The sequence below is a fragment of the Pteronotus mesoamericanus genome, unplaced genomic scaffold, assembly GCF_021234165.1.
Source record: "Pteronotus mesoamericanus isolate MK-2021 breed Mesoamerican mustached bat unplaced genomic scaffold, CSHL_Meso_final scaffold_54, whole genome shotgun sequence".
Lineage (NCBI taxonomy): Eukaryota > Metazoa > Chordata > Mammalia > Chiroptera > Mormoopidae > Pteronotus > Pteronotus mesoamericanus.
Genome location: NW_026555321.1, coordinates 67525826 through 67533832, shown reverse-complemented (window position 1 = coordinate 67533832; position 8007 = coordinate 67525826).

Sequence of the window (8007 nt, the reverse complement as noted above, 5' to 3'; positions counted from 1 at the left end):
TATTATTAAAATACAAAGAATACTAACTTTTATATAAGATTCATAAATACATAGAGAACTTATGAAATAAAGTTTGAATAGAAAGTTAAATTTTACATGTGGATTTTATTTCAGTTCAAGAAAAAAAAAATGCTGATCCCACCACCTGACTCTGCTTAAAATTCAGTTCATTGCAGGTCTTGAAAAACTATCATTTGATTTACATTTCCGGTCCAGCATGGTAAGGATGTGGTCCATCTCCTTCTTTAGGGTTAAAGCCAGTGTCACGGAATGAAAAAATGGTAGCACCAACTCTGGCTGGTTTTGCTTTGTCTAATTGTGAGCTCATAAGACCAAAAAGAGCTTTTAAAGATGGTGCTTTTAAAACTAATTCACAAATGTTTGGTTAATGATCACCAGCAGATATTATAAACAACAAAGTGACCTGGGGAGCCTTGGTAATTCTTCAGTGGATGTCAAGGGACTGACATAAAGAAGCTCAAGATAAAATTATGTGCAAGTACTAAGTGACAGCCAGTTAGAATCAGCAACTTGAAGGGACAAAATCTACACAAAGACATATGCCCCAAATCAGGAGAAAAAAATCAATGAGTATAAAAAGCCATGTGTCTTCCTCTGATATTGACATATATGACTAGAAGAAAGTCACTTCCTTCCCAAAGTCTGGGGCTCTCAGATCAACTTTATAAACATTAAAATATAAAAAATGTACAACTGATATACAAGGATTCAAAAATTAAAAAATAAGTAATGACCCCAATTTTGTTTATACATTTATTTATATTTTAAAAATACAGCAAAATGTTAAGGATATTTGGGTGTGATATTAGAAGTGAGTTTATTTCCTACTTTGTTAAAAACATGATTTGTTAGTGAATATATATAATTTTTATAATGAGAAAAATCATAAATATTTTGTAAAATCTTACATCATCCTATGTTAAACAAAATGATGTTTATTTGGAGGATTTTTTATCAAATATTTATTTATTTATAGACAGAGTGGGAGGGAAGGAGAAAGAGAGGGAGAGAAATATTAATGTGTGGTTGCCTCTCACACTCCCCCTACTGGGGATCTGGCCCACGATTCAGGCATGTGCCCTGACTGGGAATCAAACTAACGATCCTTTGGTTTACAGGCACCAGCCAAAGCTACTTGGAGGATTTTTAAATATGGGTATGTTGTTTCCCCAGGCACTGTTTTCTTATCATTGTGACCTGTCACATTCATATTTAGGTCATAACCCTAATGTCATGAAGGCAAAAATTGGTTCATCTGCAATTTGCCCTAAGTCACTAATTCATGTGACATGGGTTTGATGTTCCCTGCCTAGGGACCCCTCTGGGTTGAAGAATATTTAAAAAGTTGAAAACATCAGTTCTCAAGAATTTTTCAATCTGGGAAGGGAAGGGAAGGGGTGAGCAGTAAGGTGTACAAATCATTACAAAAGAGATATGTGAAGACAGAAGAGCAAGAGTTTTCCCTGTTTTGACTATTAAGAGATACTCTTCCCACTTCCAGATCAAATTTTAGATAAACTATCCCACGCAGCAATTTTTTCACTGATATGTCTCCTAAAGCAAGGGACATAAAGGAAAGAATAAACCAGTGGGACCTCATCAAAATAAGAAGCTTCTGCATGGCTAAAGAAAACATCAGCAAAATGAAAAGGGAGCCAACCATTTGGGAAAATATATTTGCTAATGATACATCAGATAGAGGTTTGATCTCCAAGATATACAAAGAACTCACTCGACTTTACTCCAAGAAGACAAACGATCCAATCAAAAAATGGGCAAAGGACCTGGGTAGATGCTTTTCTAAGGAGGAGATACAGAGGGCCCAGAGGCATTTGAAAGGATGCTCAGCATCACTAGCCATCAGAGAAATGCAGATCAAAACCACCATGAGGTACCAGCTCACACAGGTCAGAATGGCCATCATAAACAGATCCACAAACAACAGGTGCTGGCGAGGCTGTGGAGAAAAGGGAACTCTAGTCCACTGTTGGTGGGAATGCAGACTGGTGCAGCCACTATGGAAAGCAGTGTGGAATTTCCTCAGAAAGCTGAAAATGGAACTGCCTTTTGATCCAGCGATTCCCCTGCTGGGACTATACCCTGAGAACACCAAAACGCCAGTACAAAAGAACCTATGCACCCCAATGTTCATAGCAGCACAATTTACAATAGCCAAGTGTTGGAAGCAACCTAAATGCCCATCAGTAGATGACTGGATCAAAAAATCATGGTACATATACACAATGGAATACTACGCAGCAGAAAGAAAAAAAGAAGTACTAAACTTTGCGACAGCATGGATGGAACTGGAGAGCATCATGCTAAGCGAAATAAGCCAGGGGGCGAAAGGCAAATACCATATGATCTCACCTATAAGCGGAACCTAACCAACAATGCAAAGAAGCAAGGAAAATATGACCAGCAACACTGAAAGGAAAAGAAATCAACAGAGACAAGAGGGAAGGGGGGGGCAGGGAAAGGGAAGGGAAGGGGAAAGTCAAGGAACATATAGCAAGGACTCATGGACAAAACCAAAGGGGAAGAGCTGAGGGAGGGAAGGTGGGAGGGGGCAAGGGAAAGAGGTGGGGGGAAGGCAGAGACAAATGTATTTAAAAAGTAAATAAATTAATTAAAAATTAAAAAAAAAAAAAAAGAAATGTCTAACTGAATTTTTGCTAACCACCCTATTTTCTTTGTCCAGTCAAATTTGCCAACACCTACTTAAGTGTATAATGGTTTTTTTTTAACAATCTGTATTTTATATTTTAGTGCTGTGAACAAGTGTCTTCAAATGACATTAAATTCTATGAGGACTTCCTAAATACCTGGCTCCATTCTCTCCATTTCCTAGATGTTCTGTGTACTCTTGCCCCTAGAACAGACTTTACATTTATATCACTGTACTATATATTGGGTTGGCCAAAAAGTTCATTTGGGTTTTTTCCATAAGATGGTTCCAATAGTGCTTAGCTGTCTTTAACTTCATTCAAAACAATTTTGTTAGATTATATTGTGACAACTATCATATCAGTAGTATTTTAAAAATTAAACATCAGCCCTGGCTTGTGTGGCTCAATGGACTGAGTGCTAGACTGCAAAGCAAAGGGTTGCCAGTTTGATTCACAGTCAGGGCATATGCCTGGGTTGCAGGCCAGGTTCCCAGTAGGGGGCACATGAGAAGCAACCAGACATTGATGTTTCTCTCCCTCTCTTTCTCCTTCCCTTCCTTCTCTCTCTAAAAATAAATAATAAATAAAAAATTTTTAAAAACTAAACATCAAAATTGGTGAATTTTTAGGTAGCCATTCTAATATTGAAGATGGAAGAATACACACAACATTTTAGGCATATTATGATTTATTATTTCAAGAAAGGTAAAAACGCAACTGAAATGTGAAAAAAGATTTGTGCAGTGTATGGAGAAGGTGCTGTGGCTGATCAAACATGTAAAAAGTGGTTTGTGAAGTTTCCTGCCAGAGATTTCTTGCTGGACAATGCTCCATCATCAAGTAGACCAGTTGAAGTTGATAGTGATGAAATTGAGACATTGAGAACAATCAACATCATACCATGTGGGAGATAGCCATCATGCTCAAAATATTCAAATCAATAAAGTTACTGGCAAAAATGAAAAATGTGTCTTTTATTTTATAGAAAAAATTAAACAGATTTTTTGACCAATCCAATAGTTCTCACCCTGGCTAGCGTGGCTCAGTTGGTTGGTGCATCATCCCACACACTGAAAGGCTGCAGGTTCGATCCCTGGTTTGGGCATGTCAGAAGGCAACCAATTGATGTTTCTCTTACATGGATGTTTCCCTTTCTTTCCCTCTTTCTCTCCCTATAAATATATCCTTGGGGTTAGGATAATAAATAAACAAATAAATAAATAGATGTTCTCAAATTTGTATAGATTGTGGGTTTATTGGACAAATTTAGTGCATGAAGGTATATACTAAGCAACACTTTCTATTTAGTGTTCCAAAAATGCTCAGGGGCATGACAAGTGAAGTCCTGTAGATCAGTAATTGCATATTGCCTATTAAGGTAGAGTTTAGATGTTAAGTACATATTCATCCATGCTTACTTACTAAAACTTAGAGACATCTAAATATGTAATTTGTAGTTATCCAAAGTGAAATAGTTATCTTATTAACACTTCATTTAAAGCATAAAGGAAAAGTCTTTCTTAAAACCAAAGGTAAACTAGAAGCAAATAGTTTATGGCTAATGGAGTTCAATGCAGTTATGTTAACAAATGCAGTGTATTTATTCTCTACTGACTTCTGCTTTCCTGTTCACTCAAAAATTATACATCAAATTACAGAGATTATTGTTAGCAGTTTACATTCCACCTGTTTTTATTTCTATTGACATTTTCTTTTAAATCTCTTCTTATGTCTTCAGTTTTTATATTGAAACAGAAATGCTTCTACCCTTCAGAAATTTGAAATTAACATAATCAAGAATCCTAATTTTCCATCTCAAATACTTTTTGTGGGGTGTTACCAAGACTCAAGAGCACTGTATTTATGCAACAAAGATCCTGGTGTTTTATTTGACTGTCTTCCTTCAAAGGATTTTTGTTTAGAGTACCATGGTTCAAATGCAAATCTCCCTCACTGTCATGACCTCCACCAGAGAAGTCTCAATGGGCAGAACTGGACTCTTCACATTAGCAGTCATATACCTGGGGCAAAGCTCTAACTTCCAATGCATAACCAACATTCCTCAGACACATTTCCCCCTAAGACTATAAGAGCTATCTGTAACTAAACTGTCTTTGCTGAAATAGCTGTGAATATAAAGAATGTAAGCACATGAAAATAGGAGCAGATAATCTCAATTAATGTCCTAGTTTTGTCAATCACTGAGGCCACCACCAATGCTCTGTAGGCTTCAACAAGACACTGAAACTCTCTGAACCTCCGTAGTCATTCCATTGTACTTTATGAAAGCACCTGTGTCTATAACAGAATAGATTTAAAAAAAAACTGGGCCTAGGTTATCATTTGAGGAGCACAATACCACCTATTCCATCAAGTTTCCTTGAGCAATCTAGTTGTCTTCAGTTGGCCCAGTTGCTCCAGAGGTGAAAAACCAGTGGCTACAATTATATTAGAGCTGACAAAAAGACTTCTGTCCAGACCAACAGTGCCTATTAACTGCAGAAACACCCACAGATACTCAGTTCTCTCAAAAAGAAAGGGAGCTAATCAATGGGAGACATCATGGAAGGAACAATGTTTCTGTTCATACTACCTCGGGTCACTGATATCTACTTCCTGATCCCTCTCATCCTGAGTATCAAACAGCCAGGAATCTAGGCAAAGTCAATCAAATGAAGCAGAGTAGTAAACGTAATCACACTGAACCAAGGATGTGAAATGAGAATACATCTCCTACATTCTTTCAGACTGCTGTTATCTTCCTCAAAAGCCTTGGGCCCTGGACAGTATGAAAGGAAGCTGCATTCAATCTGTGCCCTCTGTACACATGATGTGTTAGATGAGTTCTTACATACAATATGAAATTGCTAAAATTTCTTATCTCCTTCTCTCCAGGCAGATATTTGTGGCTCAAGTGACTTCACAGAGAGAGTGAAGGGAATTGTGCATCCTCAGGTTGTCCTCTGATCCCTTTGCTTTCATGGTAATATTTAGTTACCTTGGTTGACCCTCATCCTACAGGGATAGAGCTAGTAGCTTGGATAAACTCCTGGTCCACATTTTCTTGTCTCAGTGAGGGCCTTATAATCGAACTCTCATTTATTGATGTGCACTTAGCTTGCTTCCAGCACTTGGCTATTGAAAATTTTGCTGCTATGAAAATTGGGGTGCATAAGTTCTTTTAATTGGTGATTCAAGATTCTTAGGGTATAATCCCAGCAATGGAATTGCTAGGTCAAAAGGCAGTTCCATTTTTAGCTTTTTGAGGAAATTCCAAACTGTTTTCCACAGTGGCTGAACCAGTCTGCATTCCCACCAACAGTGTACTGGGGTTCCCTTTTCTCCACAACTTTGCCAGCACTTGTTGTTTGTTCATTTCTTTATGATGGCCATTCTAACTGGTGTGAAGTGCTATCTTGTAGTGGTTTTACTTTGCATCTCTCTGGAAGCTAGTGATGTTAAGCATTCTTTCTTATGTCTCAGGGCCTTATGTATGTCCTCCTTGGAGAAGTGTTTGTTCAGGTCTTTTGCCCATATTTGAATTGGATCATTTTTCTTATTGTAGTAGAGGCGTGTGAGTTCTTTATATATTTTGAAGATCAAACCCTTGTCCGAGGTATCATTGGCAAATATATTTTCCCATGCAGTTGGTTCCCTTTTCTTTTTCCTGATGTTTTCTTTAACTGTGGAGAAACTTCTTATAAATATATAAAGTCCTATATGTTTATTCTTTCCTTTATACCCATGGCTCTAGGGGACATAGCTGTGAAAATATTGCTGCACAGGATATCTGAGAGTTTCCTGCCTATGTTCTCCTCTAGGATTTTTATGGTGTCACAACTTATACATAAGTCTTTTATCCATCTTGAGTTTGTTTTTTGTGTGGTGTAAGTTGGTGGTCAATTTTCTTTTTTTCTTTTTTTTGCATGTAGCTGTCCAGATCTCCCAATACCATTTGTTGAAGAGGATATTTTTACTCTATTTTACGCTTCTGCGCCTTTGCCAAACATTTAATTGACCATAGAGACATGGGTTTATTTCTGAGCTCTCCATTCTGATCTATTGATAAATGTGTCTGTTCTGAAGCCAGTACTAAACTGCTGTGATTACAGTGGCCTTGTAATATAGTTTGATGTCAGGGATTGTGATCCCTCCTATTTTGTTCTTTCTCAAAATTGCCGCGACTATTCAGGGTTGTTTATGGTTTCATATAAATTTCTGAAATGTTTGTCCTATATCTGTGAAATATGTCATTGGTATTTTAATACGGATTGCATTAAATCTATAAATTGCTTCGGATAGTATGGGCATTTTGTTAATGTTAATTCTTCCAATCCATGAACACAGTTTATGCTTTCATTTGTTTGTGTCTTCCTTAATTTCTTTCTTCTGTGTTGTGTAGTTTTCTGAGCACAGGTGTTTTACCTTCTTGGTTAGGTTTATTCCCAAGTACTTTATTTTTCTTGTTGCTATAGTAATGGGATTATTTTTCCTGATTTCTGATTCTAATATTTCACTGTTGATGTACAAAAATGCCTTTGATTATGAATATTGACATTATATCCCACTGTTTTGCCAATTCACTTATTAGGTTAAATAGTTTTTTGATGGAATCTATAGCGTTTTTTATGTACATTATCATGTCATCTGCAAGTAATAGCAGTTTTACTTCCTTCTTGCCAATTTGGAAGATTTTATTTTCTTTTCTTGTCTGATCACTGTGGCTAGAAATTCCAATATTATGCTGAATGAAAGTGGTGAAAGCGGACAACCTAGTCTTGTTCCCGATCTTAGTGGGAAAGTTTTACTTTTTGCCTATTGAGTATGATGTTGGCTGTAGGTTTTCCATATATGGCCTTTATTATGTGGAAGTATGCGCCCTTTATTCCCACTTTGCTGAATATTTTGATCATAAATTGGTGCTTTACCTTATATAATGCTTTTTCTATATCTATTGATATGATCATGTGCTTTTTGTCTTTCTTTTTTGATGTGCTTCTTTTTTTATTATGCTTCTTAAATTGATCTATTTTGACTTCCTGACTTTGTGGTGTGAACTTCTATGGTAGGAAACCGCTGTTTTTTCTTTCTGGATCTGCCTCTGATGATGTCAGCTGTTGACCCCATCTTACCTTAGGCAGTCTTTTCTAGACTTCCAGGAAACTACTGTGTGTGGCTGCCTCCTTCAGTTGTTAATCTATTCACACTGCACTCAGCAGTCAGGTTTAGACACCACAGAGCAGGGAAGAATCCCTCCTGTGGGCAGGGTTATTGTGTCCTCTCACGCTGCTGCTGCTCAGAGAAGTGGCCTGCCTGA